Source organism: Schistocerca serialis, chromosome 2 (genome assembly GCF_023864345.2).
Source record: "Schistocerca serialis cubense isolate TAMUIC-IGC-003099 chromosome 2, iqSchSeri2.2, whole genome shotgun sequence".
Classification (NCBI taxonomy): Eukaryota; Metazoa; Arthropoda; class Insecta; order Orthoptera; family Acrididae; genus Schistocerca; species Schistocerca serialis.
In genome coordinates, this window is record NC_064639.1 from 817,311,279 (window position 1) to 817,339,171 (window position 27,893).

Sequence of the window (27,893 nt, forward strand, 5' to 3'; positions counted from 1 at the left end):
TATATGGGGAGTTGTGAAAAGTGAAACTAAACATCTGTGAAACGCAATTGTGCAACTGTCGGTTACATTATTTACCATAGTCAGTGTCCAAATTACAAACACCATTTTTCAGCCAGTGTAGCAACGCAGTACATTGACACCGAGGATAATAAACAAAGAAACGATAAAACAGGCGAACCACTACAATGTGAAATCCAGCTGGGCCTTTTTTCATACTCCAAGAAGGATTTGACACAGTACTACACCAATGCTTATTAAGAAAAGTACGATCATATGGGCTCCCAACCAAATTTTTGATTATGAGGGTTGAATGAAAAGTAATGCCTCCAACTTCGTTAATTGGGTTTGGATGGGAATGTTTTAATAAATTAAATGCAGAAATAATCCTTAGAATGTGATCTTTAATTATCAATATTCACTTTCCCACATAATCACCAGCCAATTGGACACATTTCTGCCAATGATGCACAAGTTTTCTGAAGCCATCACAGAAGAAGTCGACAATCTCTTTCCGGAACCACAGTCTCACTGTTCTCTCAACATCTTCATCAAAAGCATAATGATGTCCCCACAGATCGTATTTCATTATCGGGAACAGATGGAAGTCAAACGGTGCTAAATCTGGACTGTATGGAGGATACCGTACAGTGGTGAGATTCAGTCTCTGAAGTTCTGCTGCAGTGGCGTGTGAAGTTATGTGGTTTGACATTGCCATGCTGCAGGAAAACATTTCCCTTTTCGTTTAGGACCCTTGTTAGCCGTCTTTTCAGAGTCCGCAGCATTGTGATAAGACGCTCCGAATTTATTGTTGTCCCGTGATCAAGGAAATCAACATGGATAGCACCATCTGCGCCCCAGAACACTGTGACCACAATTTTTCCAGCTGAAGGCTGCATCTTGAATTTATTTTTTTGGGGCAAGTCTTTGTGTTGATATTCCATGGACTAATGTTTCGTCTCTGGGTCATAATGATGTGCCCACATTTTGTCTCCTGTTGCAATTGAGTGGAGAAAGGTGTCACCTTTATTCTCATAATGCGAGAGGAGTTCCTGGCAAATTTCAAGTTTGTGCACTTTCATTTCAGGAGTCAGCATCTGGGGCACCCATCATGCACAGATCTTCCAATAGCCAAGCAAAACTATAATGTGACCCACACACTCTTGTGAAACACCTATTGTGCTTGCAGTTTCTCTCTGAGTGATACGACGATCGTCCTGAATCAATCTGCCAAAATTTTGCTTGTGAAACTCAGTGGTTGCTGTCACAGGACGTCCAACTCTTTGTTTGCCCTGCAGGTCACATGTTCCCACCTCAACATCTCTGAACTTACTCACCCAATGACGCACAGTACTCACATTAACCCAATCACCATAAACTGCTTTCGTTCTCTGATGAATCTCCTTTGGAGTGACCCCTTCTGCTGTCAAGAATTCAATGACTGCACATTGCTTTAATTGCATTGACCAACCGTCTGCGCAGGGTTCCATACTTTACACTTGAACAACACAACCATTCAATGCTAAGGCTTCCCACTAACTACAGCTGTAGAGAAGAGGCTACAGAACAGGCCAGTACCTACCGCATACCAATGCTGCCAGCTGTTGAAGAGTTACAAAGGTGGAGGCATTACTTTTCAGTCAACCCTCATAGATTTCTTGGTAAGTTAAATACAGCATGTTATCTTGGATGGAGAGGCGTCAACAGGTGTAGATTAAACTTCAGGCATGCTCCAGGGACGTTTTAGGACACTTGCTGTTCATGTTGTATATTAATGATCTTGGCAGACAATGTCAACAGAAACATCAGACTTCTTGCTTCAGTTATGACTACAGAGCACAAGATCATTGAGACTGAATTGTAGATGAACAAAAAATGTGTGTGTGGCAAGATTAATGAAATGTCTTTTTACAATATGTTGACCATCATGCCCAGGCAAATGGCTGCTTGAAACATGCACCGCCATGGAGAGTCATGGGGTACACTCACCTAGGCTTCTGTAGGAACTGTGACAGTAATCAAAGGCACCATGTTAGCAGTGAACTATGTAAACATTATTGCGTACCTCCCGCATCTTTCCTTGCTTGACATCTTCCCGGATGGCAATGACATCTTCCAACAGGATAACTGTCTATGTTACATGGCTCAAATCATCCGACAGTGGTTTGAAGAGCATGACAATGAACTCACACTGATACCTGGCATGCTATAGGGTACCAGCTCCTCACACACAAACAACTGGCTCGTAATTCGTGGAATTTTGTGACCTGACTGTAGACGTCTTCCACAAACCTACCAAGAACTTGTCAAATCCGTGCCACACAGAGCCACTGCTGTCTTGTGTTCCAAACATGGGCCAATGCACTATTGAGAAGGTAATCATAACATTTTGGCTCATCAGTATATTTAGATGTAGGAAGAATAAGGAATTTGGACCTGTTACATTATTATAGCCAATAGGATGGCAGGATCTCTTCTGCATTCAGGTAAAAAATATAGCACAAAGATAAACTGATCAATACAACAGTTGAGGAGAACAAGCCCAAGTCAAATGGTTTTATAATAAAAATGTAATCTCATGTCTACCAATACTGATGTTGCCCTCTTCACACAGTATTAAGGTGGTCATTAATGACAAACAATACATGTGTGTGCAAAGACCGGTGTTAGGGTATGTTTGTAGACACGCTTACTGCATTGTACAGAACAAGTATGAAAGCTAATCCTTATTAATCTAATAATTATTACTGTAACTCACAGATACATATGCAGTTAACTGTTGGCTTCTTTGTAAGTGATATTATCAACATCGGGAACTTGAGATTTTGTCTTGTTTAACTTTCTACTTAAAATGGATAATGCAGTTCTTCTATAAGAAAAACCTACAAAGAACAAACACCATGGTCCTCCTAATGAAGCATATGGCAGTGTGTAATTTTATCATTGAATTTTAAGTTTGATGACCTGGGCCACTGCAAAATATCAACATTTAGAGGTACAAGTTATCTTTTAAAACCAAGTTTCAGATAAGGTTGGTAAGATATAGTGTGACATTATGCCAGTATGAGAAAAATAATGGTTTTGTGTGAGAAAAAGGCAGCTTGAATGCTAGTAATGTCTCTATGCTGTTACTTGCTTCTCTGTGACATGCATCAATCAGCCGCAGGTAAGTGGTTGCTTTTACCATTTTGATTTGTTGTTCACATCCAGGAATTTATATTAGTGCAGTACAAATAAATATTCTCAAAACATGGCATGTACTGGATAACTTTGTAACTGCTAAATATTTCTTACTCATTTCCTATTATTTTTCCCTTCTGCTATTCCCAGCGAGTCTGTGTGTGCTGTGTAAATATCTCATAAAAATTATTAAAACTTTGTTATTTGCTATTTGAAAGTGCAGTCACACATTTTTTTAGGGTATGAGGGCTCATTTCCTTACTGCTTCTTGACTCTTGTTATTTGTGCTACATTTCCAAATTAATTTCCATTCTGAAACCTCACTCATCCTCCTTTTACACTGCTGCAGTCAAATTAAATACTTTTGTTAAAATGCCGATAATTACCAAGACATACTTCATATCATGTATACACTTTTCTTAATAACATCCAGGTTGCTAAAAAAAACCTTTGCTCACTACAGCACATTGCACAACACACTCAATTTTCAATCCATTGTATTCCCTTTACCACCTCTTATTATTTTGTTATAGTTCTTTTTGTTCCATCCTTTTTATGTTTGTTATTACTTCCGTCCAATCACCTACATTGGCCATAACCTGCGAGCACTTGCACTATGAGTATTTTGCTCGCACAAATTTTAAAAAAAATTGCATTTTGTCAACAATGCCTTCAGCACTGTCATTCGCTCAGTACCTGGGTTTTGTACATCCCCCGACCCACGCAAACTGTTGACATTGAGCCAGTATGCAGGTGTCACTCACAGATATCATTTGGTTGTGCCAATCATCCCCGTGCGGCATTTTGCTCATCAAGCAAGTGTCAATGTAAGTAATTATTTTATATAAAAAACACAGATGATGTGACTTACCGAACGAAAGTGCTGGCAGGTCGATAGACACATAAACAAACACAAACACACACATGAAATTCAAGCTTTCGCAACAAACTGTTGCCTCATCAGGAAAGAGGGAAGGAGAGGGAAAGACGAAAGGATGTGGGTTTCAAGGGAGAGAGTAAGGAGTCATTCCAATCCCGGCAGCAGAAAGACTTACCTTAGGGGGAAAGAAGGGGTATTTATGTATGTGCGGATGGATATGTGTGTGTGTGTGTGTGTGTGTGTGTGTGTGTATATATACCCCTTCTTTCCCCCTAAGGTAAGTCTTTCTGCTCCCGGGGTTGGAATGACTCCTTACCCTCTCCCTTAAAACCCACATCCTTTCGTCTTTCCCTCTCCTTCCCTCTTTCCTGATGAGGCAACAGTTTGTTGCGAAAGCTTGAATTTCATGTGTATGTTTGTGTTTGTTTATGTCTCTATCGACCTGCCAGCACTTTCGTTCGGTAAGTCACATCATCTGTGTTTTTAGATATGTTTTTCCCACGTGGAATGTTTCCCTCTATTATAAGTATATATTTTGTTATTCACATTTCTTAAAATGTCATTTTATGTTCATTGTTCTCATATCTATGTAATGAGTACACTAACATCATTTTGTAGTTTTATAGGTGGATGGTCTAGAAGAAAGAATTTTGGCGTAGCTGGAAGACGACGACCTACATGATGTTGCAGTAGCATCTGTTAGAGCCGATGATACCAAAAGTGCCCTAGACAGTGAACACTATGACCACATACCGAAACGGAACAGTCACCAGATGAAGATGAGGTGGAAATGTCTTCCATCCAAGCATGAGGACAGTTATTTTACTTGGGCAAAGACAAACAAACAAAGGAAGTTACAATCCAGGATGTTCCATTGTAGGGACAAAATCTCATAATATTGTTATTGGTAAACAAGAGATAACATTTTTGACAAAGACGCCAAAGATATTGTAGACTGTTCCCTCCTTTTGTAAGTGAAGTAATGCTGACTGACATAGTAATGTAAAAGAATATTCATATTAGAAAAATCAAGGCTCGATTTTAAAGAGAGAGGGATTGTTAAGAGACTGATATTATAGAACTGAAAGCATTTATCGGTATTTTACACGTGACTGGTTTATATAAAAGAAATTGCTTCATTTGAATGTGCAGGACATGTGGGGCTCCTGATATTTTTCGAGCCTTTATGAGCACTATTAGATTTCTTTTTCTGATGGTTTGACGATATTCAAACCCGTTCAGAGAGGTCTAAGTATGACAATCTCACCCCAATTCATGAAATACTTGATTCATTTGTTCCAAAGTGTCAATCAAATTATCAGGTAGGAGAAACTGTAACAATTGATGAAATGTTAGAAGCATTTCGAGGCCACTGTAAATTCCATATTTACATAGCAAATAAACCGGCCAAGAACACAATCAAGGTGTATGCTTTACGTGACTCAAATTCTTTTTACACAAGTAATGTAAAAATATACCCAGATAAGCAACCAAATGGCCCATACAAGTTCAATAACACTGAGTCTGCTGTCGTGAGTCATTTATTGCAAGATATATTACACTGGCAGAAATATAACGACTGACAATTACTTCACCTTGATTCCATTGGCTGACGAATTGATGAGTAAACTAACAACTTTAGTTGGTACTCTCAGGAAGAAAAAAAAAAAAGAAATCCCTCCTTTGTTCCTAGATACTACAATAAGACCAACACCCAGCAGTATCTTTGGTTTTTCATGAGAACGAGGTCCTGGTTTCCTATGTACAAAAAAAAAAAAAAAAAAAAAAAAAAAAAAAGCTGTGCTTATGATAAGTACACTCCATGACAAATGATCAGATTGATCCAACAACTGGGGAACACACAAAACCTAAAATCATCACGTATTATAATCGAACAAAAGGAGGTGTCGATGTGGTGGATTGACTGAAAGAAGATTATTCCATGGCTTGAGTGACATGTAGATGGCAACTGAGATTTTTTTTTTTAATTTTAAATATTACTGGCATAAGCAGCCAAATAATACAGGGTGTCCCATTTATCACCCTAATAATTGTTTGTCCAGATGCATATTACAAAATGTTGCAAGGAAATGTTCCTTAGCTGTCATGGGGACATCAATCAGCTTGATTACCTTCATTGCAGCTTTGTTTTTTACAAAGATATAAACAGTGGTATGACTTTTTTAAAATGGCACCCTGTATTTTTTATTTGGTAATTCATTTCCTCTCCTAAAGACCTATTCAAAAATGTATCACAGTGTACGATTCACTGAAACACAACATTATTAATTACATAACACAACATTGACATTGATGCTCCCAGTGCTAGTGCAGGTACTCGGGGTAATGGAACACATCCACGTGCTGACATTGACAGAGGACAAATGTAAACATATGTAGAATGCACACCCATCATTCCGTCAACCACCGTCAGTTGAAGAGTTGTGTGAGTAGAATGTACATCAATGAAGAGAAAGTAGAAATGCTACTCGTCTATGGGGAATGTTAGCAACTTTTATTGTTGTTGAAGGTAGGCGAAATGCTACGCAGGCAGTGGAACTGTAAAGAGAGCGGTATCCTAACAAGAACCCACCTTCCCGACAGATATTTTCTCGTCTTGTTGCGACGCTTCAGGAAATGGGAAGTTTCAACCCATGACAACGCAATCGTTGTACCACTTGCACAGACAAAGCTGCTGAAGTTACTGTTCTTGCTTCCGTTGCCATGAATCCACAAGTGAGCACATGATAGCTTGAATGCGAGATTGGCATTCCTAAAACCAGTGTACATCGTATTCTTAGACATCACCGGTTCTATCCTTACAATGTACACCTACATCAAGAATTGTATTGGAACAATTTCCAGAATTGTGTACAGTTCTGTCAGTGGGCATAGCAGCAAATCCTCACCAACCCGAACTTCCCCAATGTTCTATTTACCGATGTATGTTCCTTCTCAAACAAAGGACAGGTAAATATAAGAACATGCATTATTGGTCCAGCAACAACCCACGACGGCTTAGACAGGTGGAACATCAGCATCAGTGGAGAGTTAATGCCTGGTGTGTGATGCTTGGACTAAAATTATTGGTCCTTATTTCATCAGTGGTAGTCTAAACAGAACAGCGTAAGCAAACTTCCTCAGACGAGTTCTTTCTCCTTTTCTGGATGAAGTGCCGCTAAGAACCAGAATGTTTATGTGGTATCAACATGATGGATGTCCAGCACATAATGCCTTGCATGCACATTGTGTTCTGAACTAAAGGTATCCTGCCAGATGGATTGGTCGAGGAGGAACAGTTACTTGGCCTGCTAGGTCCTCTGGATTTTTTTCTTTGGGGATGCATTAAAGATGCTGTCCAACGTGATGTTGCAACAACACCAGAGGACATGCAGGAACATATCGTGCTAGGAAAGTATTGTGCTTGCTTGTAATTCTCTTCAGCAGGGAGCACTGGAAGCGATAAATAATTCTTTCATTCAACGAGTGCACCAGTGTATCGGTGACCAGGGTCACCAATTTGAGCACCTTTGAATGTTCTACTCCTGGGCAATGGTACAGGAGAGTGAAAGTAAATTTTGTGTTATGTTTTTACTTGGTTTTCATTTGTTTTCTGACAACTCCAGCAAGTGGATGAGGTTGTGATCCCAGGCTCAAAGTCAATGTTGTGTTACATAATTAATAATGTTGTGTTTCAGTGAATGGTACACTGTGATACAATTTTGAATAGGTCTTTAGGAGAGGAAACAAATTAACAAATAAAAAATACAGCGCGCCATTTTAAAAAAAGTCATACTGCTGTTCATGTCTTTGTAAAAAACAAAGCTACAACGAAGGCAATCAGCTGATTCATATCCCCTTGACAGCTGAAGGACATTTGCTTGAAACATTTTGTAATTTGCATCTGGACAAACAGTTATTCAGGGTGGTCAAAATAAATGAGACACCCTGTACATAAAGACAATACAAATTTGATTATTACTAGGAGACAAAAATTGAAAACTCTGGCTCTAGAGGCTTACAATGTGCAGGAGTACAATGCAAAACCTATCTCATCCTCTATACCATTGTAAAACAATTTACCAATGAAACTGAAGTTTCAGATGCTGAAAAATCCAGTGGTATGTGTCAGGTCTGTCAAAGACACAAAAATCCGACAACAAAAAAGACTTGTATCCATTGTCAAAATTTTTTGTGTGTTGAACATGGCTGTAATATTACGTGATACATGCAAAGCTCAGATATATGACGAAGATTGTCACAAAAGTTAAATAATAAGAAATACCTTCTTTATTTTTGTTTTTTTCCATTTTTTTTGTAATAAACTCGTTGTTGTGTACTGCAAATAAATGTATTAAATACTAAAATATGAGTGTTTTTATTATAAAAATAACAAAAACGTACTAATTTACACATTTTAGGTACATTTCAAATTGTTTGTCGAGTGTGAGCAAAATGCTCAAAACGTGAGCAGTCACGTAACTTTTAAAGTCACAAGTTCTCACGGGTTAAACTTGGGATTGTGAATGCCACAGAATCTGTACCACTAACCCATGACTTGGAGGAATATCTGAAACTCTCAATGCATTGAAATTAATAGTAATACATACCATGGTTCTGGAGATGTGGGCATGTTGACTCACTTTTCACTTTTCATCTCTCTTAAATAACAAAGACGCTAAAATTTTGTATCCTCACAAGAGTCCCCCTAAAGTTGGGCTGAAAATGGCTATAACTTAACATTCAACCATTTTTTTCCATTCTCTATTGTATTATTTATTTTCGCGTTTGATATAACTTGCTCCTATGTTGATTCAACCAGATGTTTAAACCTTTTTACTTATTTTTACAAATACTTACAGCAATGATCATTTCAATCAAGAGGAGCTTCCACAGTGGCAATATACAAGGGCCAGTCATTAAACAGTGCCCCAAATTTATTACAGCCAATATTATGTATTGGAAACATCACTTTAGGTGCTCAAGTTTGATGTTTGTTCTGCACATAAGCATAGCTTCAAACGATTCCAACACAAGGCAGAGGCATGAAGAAGAGTTAAAATGGTGTCTAGGCAAGACACTCTTAACAGGCAATGTGCTTTAAATGAATTCTGGGTTGCAGAAAAAGAAACTGTGATGAATACACATGAATATTCATGTGCTGTGTATAGTAATGATGACAGATGTGCTGTTGGGTGACGGGTAAAGACAGTCAGAGTATCAAAATGTACCGAAACTGAACTCTATTTTATCAGCCATGTTCTGGATGTCTTGTCAAAACAATTGCTCCTGACACACTGAATTACGTGGATGCCATTATTCATGCAGTGCGGTACATCGGAACTCGACAATTGGCTTTACAACAATAGGTGACCATTGGAAAAAAGAGAGAGAGAGAGAGAGAGAGAGAGAGAGAGAGAGAGAGAGAGAGAGAGAGGGAGAGAGAGAGTGTGTGTGTGTGTGTGTGTGTGTGTGTGTGTGTGTGTGTGTGTGTGTGTGTGCCCTCAAGTGTCTGTGTTTGCATAATTTGGAGTCTTGGATACTCAAAGGTGTGCTCAATATGGGTTCCATGAACGTTCACAATAGACCACAATATTCAAAGAAATGACCCTACATCTGTAACTGTTGGAGCAGCTTAAGGCCAATGGAGAGACCGTTCTGTTGCAGATTGTTACTGGTGGCAAAACCTGGTTGCATCACTTTGAACTGGAAACAAATAAGCAGTAACGAAAGAGGCATCACCCACAGTCACCACAAAAGGAAGAAATTGAGGCAGCTCCCTCTGCTGGCACAGTCATGATGACAGCGATTTGGGACAGACATGGTGTTGCTCTTATAGATAGATGTGTTGCTGAAATGGTCAACCATTAACTCAGAGGCATGTGTGAAGGCTATGAACAAAGTTGAGAACCACTTCTGACATGTTAGGTCTGACAAGAACCCAAAAGAAAACTCATTCCAATACGGCAATCGAGCCCAAATACAAGTCTCAGTACCCGGAGCAAACATCGCCAAATTGGGTTGGACATCACTGTCTCATTCACCTTTTAGCTCAGCCCTGGCGCTATCTGAGCACCTTCTGTTGGGGCCACATACATAAGAATTATCTACACAAAGAAATGAGAGCATAAATTATGCAGTGAAAAAATGGCTACAAGCACACCAACAGGAAATGCAAGATATCATGTATCATTTAAGTATACAACATCTGCTGTAGGCTGATGTTTAAAATTATGAAATTCATGCTAACAAATGCTAAAACATCCCACAAGAGATACAAAAGCAAATAATAATGTTTTAACCTGTACTTTTATAGAATGTAAAATCTGCTGTGCTTTGAGCATAAATGTTTCACGTCCAAGCATAATTATTGTGAGACAATACATTACATTGGAGACGCTTATACAGTAACAGCCTGTTATTGGATGAAGTCTTATGAAGTCTATATTACAGTATCTGGCTATTTTCATAACCAATACTGAAGTTGCTACACCAAAAGTAATTTCTGAATGATAAACAAAAGTTATTGCATCATGGAAGTGATAAGGAATCAACTGTAACATATCGCAGCTGTACTTACAGCAAGAATACGTCTGTCAATGAAAGAAAATTAAGCCGGGTCCTTCTCGTTACGCAATGCTGAGAAGAAAAGTTCATTATTTAAAATTCTTGGTGACATGGTCAAGAAAGAAGAGAGACAACACTGTCACTACAGAAATACATCAGCAGAATTTTCTTCATGTATGAAAGTAAAATCACTGCACAAGAGCTTGGTAAGAAAATACAAGAAACTTTATGTACCTTTAATGAAATATGCAGGTTCCAAACTTGATTCAGTAATCAACTGCAATGATTTTTATCACATACATCTAACTTTCCAAAAATTCTAACTGTTTTTAATAAATATGCTCTGAGAAAAATTTTGGGACACAGTTATAAGGACAGCTTGAAATACAGGTGTAAAATATGTAAGATTGAAAATGTGAGGCATTATCTAATGTGTCTCAGTCAATTACTGTTCACCTACGAGCACATTAATTCAAATGCTCCTGTTTCACCACGACAAACCTGACAGGATTCAAAAGGATAAGATGGTATTCTCCAAAAGTGTGAAGTGGAAAGTCTTGAGGAGAATACAAATAATGGAAGGAGTAAAGAAACCCAATGACCATATACGAGTGTGTGAGCTGCATTTTCTTGAATGTGTGTGCCTATGTTGTCAATTTCAAAAGAAAGCCTTCTGGCTTACGTTTAGCAGTATTTTCTTTTTGTGCATCTGCGACTCAACATATCTGCTATGTGGTGAGTAGCAATTTTCACAATATTGTCATTATTACTCCTAGATTTTCCACTGTTTCACAAAAACATGCTATACACAGAGTGGTTGCATTTACTCCTTCCTTTGAAAGTATGAAATGGGTCTATATACTGAAGAAATTACACTAACTCCTATAACAACATTTTATTTAGTTAATAATGCAACAGCGAATTCTGCAGAACAGACACAAAACTATCACACTGCCTGACAAACAAGAAACTGTCAGTATAGATTATTTCATCTGTACAGGTCTTAGATCATTAATGAATTATTTACACTACAATTATATGTCAATTCAATATACAATCTGCTTGTGAGATGCAGTAACTGCATGCATTTTTCCAATCCCATCTTAAATGAAACATCGCTTTCTTTACAACTAACTTTTATGCATTGACTAGAAATTAAAGACAAAGGTAACTAAGGAAACAATTTTGTGTAGGGACTCATTTGGTATTAAGTAGGTACTGTTCCATATAATGGTTTCATTGGACAACACATTTTCCAAATTGTTGTCTCAACAAATCTTTAACCATCCAGCACAATGAGCTATTAATGTTTTTCTCATATCAGAGTTGAAGGAATAGCACTAAAACTTAATGTTAATGAATGATGAATAATTTATGGAGAAGAAACATGTTTTTACAGTTACACTTTTAGATATTGAATCCCATTTTCCTCATGCACTCCTTATGAGCTTCTATATAGCTCTGACAGTTCTCCTCACCACGTTCCATAATGCTGCAACACAGAGATAAAGAAAATGTTATCTACTAAGATGTCTGATGGAAGTATTGGAAGAAACAATAACAACATGGTATCACTCTTAATGACAATGGCACTAGGGATTAAACAATAGCTCAGAGTGGGCAAGGATGAGGAAAGGAATTGGTTGTGACTTTTACACGCTCATTCTGGACTCGCCTCATGTAATCTAAGAAAACAAAAGATGGGTGGATGGGGATTTGAGATCTACACCTATGGATAAGTGTTTCTTACAGACAGTGGTTACACACAAATATAAAAGCATGGCTGAGTAAAAAGATAGGAGATAGGAAATACAAAATGTTTCAAAATTTTGGTTCCATAGAGAGAAAAACTAGAAGGTAAAAATGGACTAAAACTGTTACAAATTTCCTAATAATACGTGCTGGTAAGTAATAACAGGTCAAGGTTGAAGAGCTCAGTTAAAGGCTGCAGACAGAAACAGGGAGTACGAAAATGCAAACAAAGTTGAATGATGGTGGAAGTGGGATGCCACACAAAATAACAAAGTTAAAAAGACTGTGGGATAAAATGGAGAAGAGACCAATGATGGCAGTAAGCTGTTTTGGTACCAATGGTATTGTTTTTCCTCTGTTTCCTAAGTTTGGCTCTCAAAAGTGAAATACTGGAGACATTGGATACTCACAACAGAAACCCTTATAGATCAAAGATATAATACAGTGGGCAAACATTTTGTTTATTGTATTGTCAGATATCGAAAGATGCTCTCTGCAATATATTCTTCGTGGGCTACTGCAACCACTCTGGAGCTAATCTAAGGTGACAGGCTCATACTGCAATGATTACTCTCCAAAGAGAACACTACTGCAGTTTTCGAGATAGGATGGAGAACAACCACTCAACTAAAAAAAAATGTTTCGTTAGTCTGTCACCAGATGGTTCAGGAGTGGAGAGCATGGAGAAAAGGGGGCGGAGGGGGGGGGGGGGGGGGGGGGAGGAGGAATGCAGACTATTTTACATGAAGACAGGATGAAACTTTTTAAGACACAATTCTGCTGCAACAGTGTGGCTGTATGCTGTGTGTTGATGGGAAAAATATATTCCCATTTAATATTTTGCTTAATGAAAAGAGGCTTTTGAAAAACATGGACTGAATGAACATTTAGTGGGAAATGAAGGAAGACTGCTGAACAATGCTGACAGGAAGAGATCATTGAGACGTGTCCAGTGAACATTATCATGAAAGAAAGGCTTCAGGGATGTGAAGTAGTCTAGTGTGCATTAATACAGGAAAGTAATTGTCAAGAAACTATAAATGAATCATAAAGAGTACAAATACTACAATTTGATTACATCTAAGAGCATAAATAGAATTTTGATAACAAAACTTACATAATCAACACATATTGGCTTGCAAAGGCACTCATATACTGCTATGAAGCATTAAGAACTAACAAAGTAAATGTACCTACATACAGGAAACATATAGCTTACTAGTTTTGTCATGTACATCATATTTCACTGTATCAAACAATGGAAACTCCATGTTGGAATACCACCAATATAAGGAAAAGGATAGATTGCTACTCATCATGCAGAGTTGCAGACAGGCACAGCAAAAAGACTGTTACACATTTCTCAGAAAAGAAAACATAACACATTCACTTAAGCACATACACCTCACAAACACATGACTGCGAATGCAACTGTCGCCTTAAACAAAAGCAGCAATAAGGAGGGGGGGAGTGAGACTGCAGTCGTGTGTGTGTGTGTGTGTGTGTGTGTGTGTGTGTGTGTGCGCGCGTGCACGTTTATTTTTGACAAAGGCCTTGTGGGCCGAATGCTTATTTGGGACAGTCTTTTTGTTGTGCCTATCTGCAACTCAGCATCTCTGCTATATGATGAGTAGCAACTTTTCATAACACTGATACACTGGGCATTTGCAATTTGTGAAGAATAAAATTATAGAAAGAGCATTCAGTGTGAGTCACCATTATATCTGGGATAAGCTTGATAATTTTGATAAAGCTTTGGAATTCATACCTACAAAATCTCTAAGAACAGTTTTATAGATACAAAGCACTGATTCAAACCACTGTTGCCATCATCATCAACCATATGATATCCACTAATGAGTTAATGATGTTTCCAAGCATTATAGTCTTCAACAATATTCATCCAAGGTTGTTACTTCTCATTTTCCCACTTTCATTTTGGATCAGGTGGTGTATTGACAAACTAAGTGTAACTGGAAACAGCAGGTATACAATTTTAGAGAAGGAAAGTTACTACTCACCATATAGCGGAGATGCTGAGTCACGACAGGTACAACAAAAAGATTCACACAATTATAGCTTTCGGCCATTAAGGCCTTTGTCAGCAGTACACACACACACACACACACACACACACACACACACACACACACAACTTGCACACACGTCTGCAGTCTCTGAGAGCTGAAACCACACTGCAAGCAACAGCATCAGTGCATAATGGGAGTGGCGACTGGGTGGGGATAAGGAGGATGCTGGGGCGGGGAGGGGTAGGGATAGTATGGTGGGAATGGCAGACAGTGAAGTGTTGCAGTTTAGACAGAGGACGGGAGAGAAGGTGCAGATGGAGGAGGAGGTAAGTAGCGGAAAGGAGAGAAATAAAAGGAAACTATAAGACTGGGTGTGGCGGTGAAATGACGGCTGTGTAGTGCTGGAGTGGGAACAGGGAGGGGGCTGGATGGGTGAGGACAGTGACACGAAGGTTGAGGCCAGGAGGGTTACGAGAACGTAGGTTGTATTGCAGGGCAAGTTCCCACCTGTACAATTCAGAAAAACTGGTGTTAGTGGGAAGAATCCATATGGCACAGGCTGTGAAGCAGTCATTGAGATGAGAGACGTCATGTTTGGCAGTGTGTTCAGCAACAGGGTGGGCCACTTGTTTTTTGGCCACAGTTTGTCTGTGGCCGTTCATGCGGACAGACAGCTTGTTGGTTGTCACGCCTAAATAGAATGCAGCACAGTAGTTACAGCTTAGCATGTAAATCACATGATTGGTTTCACAGGTAGCCCTGCCTTTGATGGGATAGGTGATGTTAGTGACTGGACTGGAGTAGATGGTGGTAGGAGGATGTATGGGAGAGGTCTTGCATCTAGGTCTATTCCAGGGGTATGAGCCATGAGGTAAGCGATTGGGAGCAGGGGTTGTGTAAGGACGGATGAGTATATTGTGTAGGTTCGGTGGATGGCGGAATACAACGGTAGGAGTGGTGAGAAGAATAGTGGGCAGGACATTTCTCATTTCAGGGCATGATGAGAGGTAATCAAAACCCTGACGGAGAATGTAATTCAGTTGCTCCAGTCCTGGATGGTACTGAGTTACGAGGGGAATGCTCCTCTGTGACCGGACTGTGGGACTTTGGGAGGTGGTGGGAGACTGGAAAGATAAGGCACGGGAGATTTGTTTTTGTACAAGGATGGGAGGATAATTACAGTCACTGAAGGCTTCAGTGAGACCCTCGGTATATTTTGAGAGGGACTGCTCGTCACTGCAGATGCAACGACCACGGGTGGCTAGGCTGTACAGAAGGGACTTCTTGGTCAACTTGGAATGGGTGCAACTGTCAAAATGGAGGTATTGCTGGTGATTAGTAGGTTTGATATGCACGGAGGTACTGTTGTTGTTGTTGTAGTTGTTGTGGTCTTCAGTCCTGAGACTGGTTTGATGCAGCTTTCCATGCTACTCTATCCTGTGCAAACTACTTCATCTCCCAGTTCCTACTGCAACCTACATCCATCTGAATCTGCTTAGTGTATTCATCTTTTGGTCTCCCTCTACGATTTTTACCCTCTACGCTGCCCTCCAATGCTAAATTGGTGATCCCTTGATGCCTCAGAACATGTCCTACCAACCGATCCCTTCTTCTAGTCAAGTTGTGCCACAAACTCCTCTTCTCCCCAATTCTATTCAATACCTCCTCATTAGTTAAGTGATCTACCCATCATGCCCTCGGGAAAAATTATGGCTGTAGTTGCCCCTTGCTTTCAGCCATTAGCCATCAGTTTTTAGATGGTGGACTGATCTCGACCTTATAATCCTACCTGCTGACAAAGGCTCCACCCCCGCTGTTTTGAACCGCAAGGATTATGTGGCAGAAGGACTCCTTCAGCTGTCAGATACTTCCACCTACAAACCATGCCACAGTGAGCCCATTCCAGTAATCCAGCAGGATCTCCAGCCATTACTCAAATCCTTAGGCCCATTCCAGAACATCTCCCCAGAGTCCATCTCTCTACTTACCCCTACAACTCCCCGTACTCCCACCTTCTACATGCTTCCTAAAGTCCATAAACCCAACCACCCAGGACACCCCCTTGTGGCTGGTTACTGTGCCCCCACTGAGAAAATCTCTGCTCTCATAGACCAACACCTTCAACCTATTACCCAGAACCTATCCTCCTATATAAAAGATGCCAACCATTTCCTCAAATGACTCTCCACAGTTCCTGTCCCTTTACCACACAGTGCCCTGCTTGTCACTATTGATGCCACCTCCCTGTACACTAACATTCCTAATGCCCATGGCCTTACTGCTATCGAACACTACCTTTCCAGATGTCCTTTGGATTCCAAACCAACAACCTCCTTCCTAGTCTCCATGACCAACTATACCCTCACCCGTCTCCTTTGAAGGCATTACCTACAAACAAATCCGCAGTACAGCTATGGGCACCCACATGGAACCATCCTATGCTAACCTATTCATGGGCCATCTAGAGGAATCTTTCCTAAAAATCCAGAATCCTAAACCCCTCACCTGGTTCAGATTCACTGATGTCATCTTTGCTATCTGGATTGAAGGTGAGGACACCTTATTCACATTCCTCCAGAACCTCAACAACTTCTCCCCCATTTGCTTCACCTGGTCCTACTCAACCCAACAAGCCACCTTCCTAGATGTTGACCTTCACCTCAGAGATGGCTACATCAGTACCTCTGTCCATATCAAACCTACTAACAACCAGCAATACCTCCACTTTGACAGCTGCCACCCATTCCATACCCAGAAGTCCCTTCCGTACAGCCTAGCCACCCGTGGTCGTCGCATTTGCAGTGACGAGCAGTCCCTCTCAAAATATACCGAGTGTCTACTGAAGCCTTCACTGACCGTAATTATCCTCCCATCCTCGTACAAAAACAAATCTCCCATGCCGTATCTTTCAAGTCTCCCATCACCTCACAAAGTCCCACAGTCTGGCCACAGAGGAGCATTCCCCTCATAACTCAGTACCATCCAAGACTGGAGCAACTGAATTACATTCTCCGTCAGGGTTTCGATTACCTCTCATCATGCCCTGAAATGAGAAATGTCCTGCCCACTATCCTTCCCACCACTCCTACCGTGGTATTCTGCCGTCCACCGAATCTACACAATATACTCGTCCATCCTTACACAACCCCTGCTCCCAATCCCTTACCTCATGGCTCATACCCCTGGAACAGACCTAGATGCAAGACCTCTCCCATACATCCTCCTACCACCTCCTACTCCAGTCCGGTCACTAACATCACCTAACCCCTCAAAGGCAGGGCTACTTGTGAAACCAGTCATGTGATTTACATGCTAAGCTCCAACCACTGTGCTGCATTCTATGTAGGCATGACAACCAACAAGCTGTCTGTCCGCATGAACGGCCACAGACAAACTGTGGCCAAAAAACAAGTGGACCACATTGTCGCTGAACACGCTGCCAAACATGCTATCCCTCACCTCAATGACTGCTTCACAGCCTGTGCCATATGGATCCTTCCCACCAACACCAGCCTCCTCCCTGTTCCCATTCCAGCACTACAAAGCCGTCATTTCACTGCCACACCCAGTCTTTTGATTTCCTTTTATTTCTCTTCTTTCCGCTACATCCCTCTCCCCCCCCCCCCCCCCTCCGCACCTTCTCTCCTGCCCTCTGTCTAAACTGCAACACTTCACTGTCTGCCACTCCCACCATACTATCCCTCCCCCTCCCCGCCCCAGCCTCCTCCTTACCCCCACCCAGTCACCACTCCCATAATGCACTGGTGCTGCTGCTCGCAGTGTGGTTTCAGTTCTCTGAGACTGCAGATGTGTGCAAGTTGCGTTTGCGTTTGAGTGTGTGTGTGTGTGTGTGTGTGTGTGTGTGTGTGTCTACTGCTGACAAAGGCCTTAATGGCTGATAGCTGCAATTGTGTGAATCTTTTTGTTGTGGCTATCGTGACTCAGTATATCTGCTATTTGGTGAGTAGTAACTTTCCTTCTCTGGTATTGTTACATTCCATCCTGGATTTTCCATTATTTGAGGTATGCAATTTTGTTGGAAATAAATTGGTGTAATTGTTGGTAGCATTGTATTCAACCATTTTCCTAAATTTTGATATCACTTTCTTTCTCTTTTTCTTTTTTAAATCTTGTTCACAGTTGAGCTTTTTATATTGGTCTTCTAGTAGTTTGTTAGTTCCCAATTCCTAAAAAAAGAAAATAATGTGTTTTTCCTTGATTTATGGGTAATTCAAACACATGCATTATTGTTGTTTATTTATTTATCACTCCCAAACCAGAATACAACAATAAAATTATTTACTTTCAAACTACATGAGAACCATAGCATGTTTACATTTTCCCCCTAAAATTTTACAAAGTGGGTAATTGAGTGCAGAAAATGAGTGACGACTGGAAAACAATATATTATTCCAAATCAGGTTTTGGAAAAAGTCGCATACCTACATTAAAAACTGTGTCGACTGCAGCTACACTGAAAACAATGAGTGAGGGGCTGTGCATGACATTATAAATAAAGTGAAAATATTTAGGGAAGAAGACATAGCTTATGGGCATTTCTTCAAATCTTAAATCTCAAAGTTCTACATCAACTGCTTTCAAAGTCTGACAGAATGTTGCATGCAAATGCAAATACAGGCATGTTTTTATATACCTACTGAAGCCCCAATGACATATGGTGTATAAATATATACTGGTGGTCAGAAACAGACTGTAAAGCTTGAAAGGGTATTGCAGGGTAGGTTGTGCTGAGAACTTATTGCTAAGAAAAAAATTCCATACATTACACCATTTCTGAGTTAATTAGCATTTAAGTAAGCCAATCAGACCATCGCATGTGCAAATTCAAGCAGCTCGCCAGACTGTGCTGCTAAACATGTTTTTAGTTTGGTTTCCTAAAATTGAACAAGAGAGTGATACAAAAACTAGAATTGGAATGATAATTAGGATTAAACCTCAGCCAAAGGCCAAGCGGTCTCATGCACTATGTTTATGCTATGAGAACAGCTAACACTACCGGTAATTGTATCCGGCAGGCTGCTTGAATTAGCACATCCAACAGCCTGATAAGCTAACTTCTATGCCAACTGACTCAGAAACAGTGCAAAGTACAGACTTTTTCTTAATGATTATTTCTCAGCACAACCTATACCGCAACACCCTTTCAAGCTTTTCAGACTGTTTCTGACCACAATTTATATAATATACACAGGCGATAGGATGTTAGCAAAAAATCTCATGTTTGTTCATTTTAAATCTTAAATCTCCAAAAGTTCTTCACTAATTACTTTGAAATGTTGATACAATGTTGCATGTGAATATGTGCATTTTTACATACCAATTTTAATACATACAGTATATAAATAAATACGTAATATATAAAGGGGAAATGTCGTGAACAAAAATCTCTAAAAATTCTTGATCGATTTGAGTACTTGACCAATTTACTTTAAATTTGAAACAATACTCTAGCAAACATGCAGATAAAAGTAAGACTTCATAATTATTTTTTTAAATAACAACTTACAGGTTTTCTGTTAAAACTGACACTCAGCTGTACAAATGTGAAATTTTGACGTAGCTGGTTTTAACTACGACAGTGGGGTATTTAAGCCATTAGACAAATTTTTCTCTCATACATATTCTCTCTCATTCTACTCCTGTGACAATTTCATAGAAAACAGGGAAGTTCTACTTCAGTTTCATCAGCTTATGGTTAAAATACCACTACAGAATCTAAATTTGTAATAACAATAAACAAGGCTCAAGGTCAGAGTGAGAGAGGAGATGGACAGAGGGATGGGAGGAAATGGACACAGAGAGCAGAAAGAATGAGATGGAGGTTGAGATTGTGGAGGGGGGGAGGGGATTGGAGAGAGTGAGGGGGAGGGGGAAGATGGACACAGAGAGGAGGAGAGGAACAAATAGTGAGGGAAAGAGGAGGAGATGGCCAAAGAGAGGGGGCAAGAAGGAGGAGATTGACAGAGATGGGGTGGGTGGGAGAAGAAGAATAGAATGTATATCCAATTCTCATATGTACCAAAAATGTGTACGTGGCAACATGTGGCTGAGTACAACTAGTTAAAGAATGAAAAGAAGAAATGAAATCTGATATTCTATATACTGGTCAAATATTTTAAAGCTCATGTAGAAGTAGGATATCCAGGTGATGAAGAAAAAGTCATTGCTACCATGTGTTAAAAGGAAATTACTAATAACTTAATTCAAAGATGCTCACCTGGTGAGGACTGTATCATGCTTTTATGAAATGCAACCTCTGCATTTCTTTGAAGAATCCTGAGCAGTTTCAAAAGTCCTCAAAGAATGCTAGAGAACAATGTGTAATTCATCCCTTCTACGACAAACTGAATAATGTGAATGAAATGTGTGGATAAAAAACACATGCTCTGTCCACAACTGTGACAAGTTTGGGGTTGGCAGTGACTCACCTAGAGTAAGACCTCTTTGTAAAAGTGAAAGCCACTGAATAGGGTGCCAGGTGGATCAGGTAGGGAACCAGGAACTGGTTTAGCCTATGTTGCTGCAAATGGTACTTACTTCACACTTCTGATCATACACAAAAGTACTGCAGCTCAAATTCAATGGGCATCATATAATGTCTACCCAGGGACACTTTATGCTGCTTGAACAAGAGAGGGAGTGGAGGCGCCCCAGTTTCATCTGTGGCCCATCACAGCTTTTATCCCCTTATACAAAAAGAGTCCAACAAATTACCAATTACCCAGTGAAAGTGCCATACTGGTATGTGATGGGCATGTACCATGTCAGCCTATTTGCTGAAGCCTTTGCTCAGCTTTGGTCAACTGCACTAACATCTGAAAAAATTAAGTAGATTCCTTATCAATGGAATTACTCCTGCTGACTATAAACATTTTTCTGAAGATTTATTTGACACTACGGACTTGCAACAGTCCAGACATTTTCTTCATAACATACTAAGTGCTTTCTCTCCCAGAATATCACCTACTGATCCACAGGGCAGACTTTACACCTAACCCCTTCTGCCTCCTTCAGCTGTTCATAATATAGGCCTAACCTATGCAATATTTCTGTCCATAGCATACCGTAAGCATATGTCTTGGATTTAAGAACAAAATTGTGTGCTTGTGTTTCATCTCAAAAGAAGTCTTTAGAAGACAAACCTATTTTCTCTCCTAGAAGTCTTAGAGGTTTATTTTGCAAAGCTGTGCAAAGTGGCACAAAATTAACTTCCATCCCCACTGTAACAAAGGTCAATTCTTGTTTGTGACAGCTTCAGTATGGAGAAGAGTCAACAAATGAAACAGATTTATACTGATTGAAGGAAGCTGATGAGAAGAAATAGAGGTAAAAAAGGATAAGACCAACAAGAAGAGAAAAACAGAACTGACCGACGATTCTGAAGATGATGAGCAATTGCCAGTGCTTGATGATGACGAACTTGAAGATGTTGAAATTTTTTGTGAAGATGGTGATGATTGGGACTGGCTATTCTGTCCCAACTCCTCTTCAATTAAACCCGGAGCATAGGTACTAGTCGGAGTTCTTCTGGGAAAAGAAAATCTGGTAAGGGACCAGGAAATCAAAGTTATGGACCTCAAATCTTTGGACAGAATTAAGATATTCAAAGCAAACAAAGAGCACATATTTGATGTCAAAGTGAATGAAGTTTTAACTATTTTGCCAGCTCTCCAACAATGTGGAGAGTTGAATGAAATTCATTTTTCAAAATTCCACTGATGTAGTGAGGCTTAGCCATACATTTTTGTGTTTGTGTGGTTACATGGATTCTAACAAGAAGTATGTTACCTACTATCTCGCTTTTAACATTAGTGATAAATTCCTTTCAAAACCTTCAATTGGGGAATTTTTAGATACTCAGTCCACACTTGGAGATTGCATTTTATACTTTCTCGGACCTAATGGAATAAATATGAACACACAAGGGAAATATAAACTTACTGTGTTGTCCTTTAGAATTTAGAGATTAATTATTCCAAAAGCAAAGTTTGTATTTCAACTCTATTAAGTCTTAAAATTAAGAGGGTCACTCCAAAAGAAACGCACACTATTTTTTTTAAATCCATCTTTTATTCTACATGTTTAAAATTTTTACAGTGAGTAGATACATCCTTTAGGAACAATATTTTCATTTCTCCACATAATTTCCATCCCTCTCAACTGCCTTACTCCATCTTGAAACCAGCGCCTGTCTACCCACATGGTAAAATTCTGGACCAACCTGTTGGAGCCACTGTTTGGCAGCATGCACAAGGGAGTAATCATCTTCCTTGTTCCACAAAGAGAGTCTTTCAGTTTCCCAAAGAGATGACAGTCACATGGAGCCAGGTCAGGACTGTAAGGTGGCTGTTTTAAGTGTTTTCCATCCGAGTTTTGTGATCGCTTCCATGGTTTTTTGACTGACATGTGGTCGTGCAGCAAAATGACCTGCTTTTGCCGATGTGGTCGAGCACGACTCAGTCGAGCTTGAAGTTTCTTCAGTGTCATCACATTTGCATCAGAATTTATGGTGGTTCCACTTGGCATGATGTCCACAAGAAAGAGTCCTTCGGAATTGAAAAACACCATAGCCATAACTTTTCCAGCAGAAGGTGTGGATTTGAATTTTCTTTCTTGGGTGAATTTGCATGATGCCACTCCATTGATTGCCTCTTCGTCTCTGGTGAAAAATGATGGAGCCACGTTTCATCACCTGTCACAATTCTTCCAAGAAATTAATCTCCACCATTCTCGTACTGTTCCAAAAGTTCGCTGCATACCATTTTTCTTGTTTCTTTGTGAGCCACTGTTAACATCCTGGGAACCCACCTGGCACAAACCTTTTTTAACGCCAAAACTTTCAGTATTCTGCAAACACTTCCTTCCCCTATCCCAATGTAGCGTGACAATTCGTTCACTGTGATGCGTCTGTCAGCAGTCACCAATTCATTAACTCTCTGCACATTGTCTGGAGTGTGTGCAGTACGAGGCCTGCCACTGCGAGGACAATCCTCAATACTGCCGCGCCCGCTTTCATCACGTAACCTGCTTGCCCACTGACTAACTGTACTGCAATCGACAGCAGCATCTCCATACACCTTTTTCAACCTCTTGTGGATGTTTCCCACTGTCTCGTTTTCACAGTACAGGAATTCTATGACAGCACATTGCTTCTGACGAACGTCAAGTGTAGCAGCCACCTTTAAGACATGCTGTGATGGCGCCACTCATGGGAACAGGTTGAACTAAGTTTGAAAACAGTCCTTCCTGAAGGATGTATCTATACTACTTCAAATCAAAGTCAAAACCTTACAAAATTGTTCCCAGTTAACCCACCTGACCCAATCCACCTCCAATTAAGTTTATGTTCCATAATTTCTTGCAATCCACAAACATGTGCTGCTCACTTACATTTAATTTTCAATATTATACGTTATTATGTTGGTATACAGAAGATGATGTACATACAGCTACAGACACCATTAGACTTCATTATGATAATGGTACATTCATAATTTAACGCAGAGCCAGACACAGAAATTCCATATTGGCAAAGTTCTCAGTAGCCTTAGAGGAAATTTACAGGTCATTAGCTGGAAAAATGAAAAAGGAATGTATGTTAATGGAAAATATCTGAAGCAAGTTCTATTTGCTGGTGACACTGCATTTTTGGGTGATGACTGTTGCTCGTGTCTACAGGTTTAACCTTCAAGTACCCTTTAATTATCTTGGGTGACGCTAAATGAGAAACAAAATACTGACAACCAGACAGTCCTCAATACCTCCTTGTAAATATTAAATCACACATCAGAAGATGAATGAATTGACAAATGGTTCTCCTGAGGACTATCTCTCTATAAAGTTAGGACAATGTATGAGTTTGTCAGTCGAATATTGCAGGCATTAGAAGAGCAAAATGCCAAGTGTTGCATAAAATTTTAGTTGACAACAAAATTGATTTAGTTGTAATCCCTGCAACTCATGCAGCAAATGAAGCTCAACTTACTTCAAGAGGAAAAATACCTAGGTATGACTTACTGGGGGGTACCTATGACAATGGTTACAGTAATAATAAGCACTGCCCAAACAGGCGTTGAACCATGAAGGCCCAACTGACCAACCGTCCTGTCATCTTCAGCCCGGATGCAGATAAGGAATAAGTAGGGGCATGTGATCAGCACACTATTCTCTCAGCTGTTGCTAGTTTTCGTGACCAGTGTTGCTACTTCTCAATCAAGTAGCTCCTCAATTGGTCTCACAATGGCTGAGTGCACCCTGATTGCCAACAGCACTCAGCAGAGCTTCAATAACCATAATGAAATGTGGAAATACAGATGCAGTAATGAAAATGGAAACACTTTGGTGAAACTGAATCAAAAAACTTGATATTCATCTTATCTTCGATGCTGAGGATTGGGGCACTTTCAGATCTGGTGCCTAGAGCATGGATCACAACCCTGGTCTTTGTTTTGTCTCATTTGATAGTAATAGTCAACCACTTCTGGTATCAAGAAAACTCCTTGGATATTTGCAACACAGCCATCACTGCCCAATTTTTCTTGAATTTGGGATTAGTATCCCTTTAAGAAGAGTATTTCCTAGGCCCAGATGGAATTTTCAGAAGATCGTTTGACACCTTCTCAGAAAATCTCAACAAATTTGTAGAATGGGCCCCAGCGAGTTCAGACTGCAAGAAGTTCATTGAGGCAATAATTAGCACAGCAAAGAAGTTTATTAACGAGGTTTCCAAAGATATATACTCCTCGTTGGGTAGAAGAATATGAAAATCTATTCAAAGAATCCTGTGAAAGTAAAGATCATGAAATAGCAGATGAGTTACTGACAAGGGAACCCCCCCATCGCACCCCCATCAGATTTAGTTATAAGCTAGCACAGTGGGTAGGCCTTGAAAAACTGAACACAGATCAATCGAGAAAACAGGGAGAAGTTGTGTGGAACTATGAAAAAATAAGCAAAATATACAACTTGAGTAGTCCATTCGCAAGATAGGCAACATAAAGGACAACATGAGCTCAGGAGCGCCGTGGTCCCGCGGTTAGCGTGAGTAGCTGCGGAACGAGAGGTCGTTGGTTCAAGTCTTTCCTCGAGTGAAAAGTTTAATTTTTTATTTTCAGTTTATGTGACAAACTCCTATGATTTCATCACTTTTTTGGGAAAGATTATCACATCCACAAGAAAACCTAAATCGGATAAGGTAGAAGAATCTTTTTACCCATTCGACAAGTGTACAAGTTAGGTGGGTCGACAACATATTACTGTCATGTGACGCACATGCCGTCACCAGTGCCGTATAGAATATATCAGACGTGTTTTCCTGTGGAGAAATCGGTTGACCTATGACCTTGCAATCAAATATTTTCGGTTCCCATTGGAGAGGTACGTCCTTTCGTCTACTAATCGCACAGTTTTGCGGTGCGGTCGCAAAAAACAGACACTAAACTTATTACAGTGAGCAGAGACGTCAATGAACGAACGGACAGATCATAACTTTGCGAAAATAAAAAAAGTAAACTTTTCACTAGAGGGAAGACTTGAACCCAGGACCTCTCGTTCCGCAACTGCTCACACTAACCGCGGGACCACGGTGCTCCTGAGCTCACGTTATCCTTTATGTTGCCCATCTTGCGCAAGGACTACTCAAGTTGTATATTTTGCTTATTTATTTCATAGTTCCACACAACTTCTTCCTGTTTTCTTGATTGATCTGTGTTCAGTTTTTCAAGGCCTATCCACTGTTCCAACTTATAACTAAATCTGAGGGGGGTGCGATGGGGAGGTTCCGTTGTGAGTAACATCGACACATTTTAGGCATATAAAGTGGACTGAGACAGTTGATCCCTGAACTTCTGTACACAAAGCAGGAAAGCTTGGTCTTTGCCTAGAAGACAAGATGGTAACACCCAACAAGATCACACTCGTGATGATGCTACCCCCCAACAACATTACAGCCAACACTGTGTCCACTTCCAGAGCTCAAGTCTGAGCACATACTATACCTAAGAAGAAATTAAAAGGCATTCAAAACAGATTTCAGAGCTGAAAGTGAATACTCTCTATCATTCTGCATTGAAGGACTAATGACTGCCATTAAAGAAATGAAACCAGGGAAAGCCCCAGGCTTTGACGGCATTCACACAGAATTCCTTATACACGGAGGGAAGCACAGTGATAAGCCAAAACATTATGACTACTGCCCACCGTGTGGTTGAATGCCTCCTATTGGTGTTATGGGCATGTGATGCAGTGAAGAAACAATGTATGCGAAAGAGAGATGAGTGATAGTAATTAATACAGCAAGTCTGAAAGCAGGCCCAATAACAAGTTATAAAAAGCAAAAATAATCTACAATGAAAACAGGAGAAAAGTACAAATTTAATAACGAGGTCACAGAATCAAACTGATGAGTTTGGACATTTAGGTCAGTTGAAGACAATAATCTGATGGACATGGAAAGAAGTAAACAGAAGAGTAAACATGGCCTGAAGTGCTTTTTGTAAACTAAATCAGGTTTCAGTCTGTGTGAGGTACCAGTATTGTTTTGTGTTGCAAGTGTAGATTTTTAACTGGGAATCATTAAAAAAACGGAGTGTGTGTCTGTTAGCAGTGATTATTAAGAAAGACAGGAAATGAATGTACAGATAGGGGAATTCAAAAAGATGAAATGCTGACTGTAAAGAAAATGTAATCGACCTGGCAGGCCTGGGATCCAGGCAATTTAATGGTGGTAAATCAAGGAAATTTGTTGCTACATTATGGCAGATAAGAAGTCAATAAGACAAATCAATGGAAGGTGCAGCATTAGAAAACATGCAGAAATCTCCCAACTGAGAAGGTAAGAAGATTTTTTCAAGATATTGGCTTACTTTCTAACTTTGTTATATTTGTTTTACCCTATGCAAGCACGGCAGCAGATAACACAATCAAAACTTGTCACTGAATAAATAAAGTCATAATGCAGCTCTCTGATCGTGCTATCCAAGATGGCGGCTAGGGTAATTGTTTGGCTCGTTTCTCTCAGAAAAAAACATGAATTTTGCTGCACAAAAGTAAACACGTAACAGTTGTAAGGACAAAATAATCAAACTGAATTAAAGCATAACTAGCCTATTGTCTGTAATCATTACTTTGATATTATGAAACAATAAGAAGAAAAGAATGACTGACAATTTCTGCATGATAATTTGAGCCTTTTGGTAAGTGGACAAATGCTGTGGTGTATTGTAGGAACTAAAGTACCTCAGGAGGAGATGGAGCAGATACAACAACACACTCAAATTATTAGTAACTTATTAAAACTTGAACTTGGTAAATACTTAACTTTGGAAACAGTTACTGCCCACAACTTGACATGTATCGGAAGCTGTTGCTGACACTTGCAACATTTAGCACTTTGTTAATTACAGAGGGGCTGTTTCATATCACAGTACAACTGTCTTTATCGAGATATAAAATTCAGAATAACTCTT

General features: G+C 39.8%; 1 long non-coding RNA gene across 1 annotated transcript in view; it reads right to left on the reverse strand.

Moving 5' to 3' along the window:
* Positions 1-11,504: 11,504 nt before the first annotated feature.
* Positions 11,505-27,893, reverse strand: part of LOC126458061 (uncharacterized) — a 40,532-nt gene continuing 24,143 nt past the window's right edge. Inside the window, exon 2 of the long non-coding RNA XR_007585570.1 lies at positions 11,505-12,116. This is a non-coding gene — a long non-coding RNA (uncharacterized LOC126458061). The remainder of the gene's footprint in view (positions 12,117-27,893) is intronic.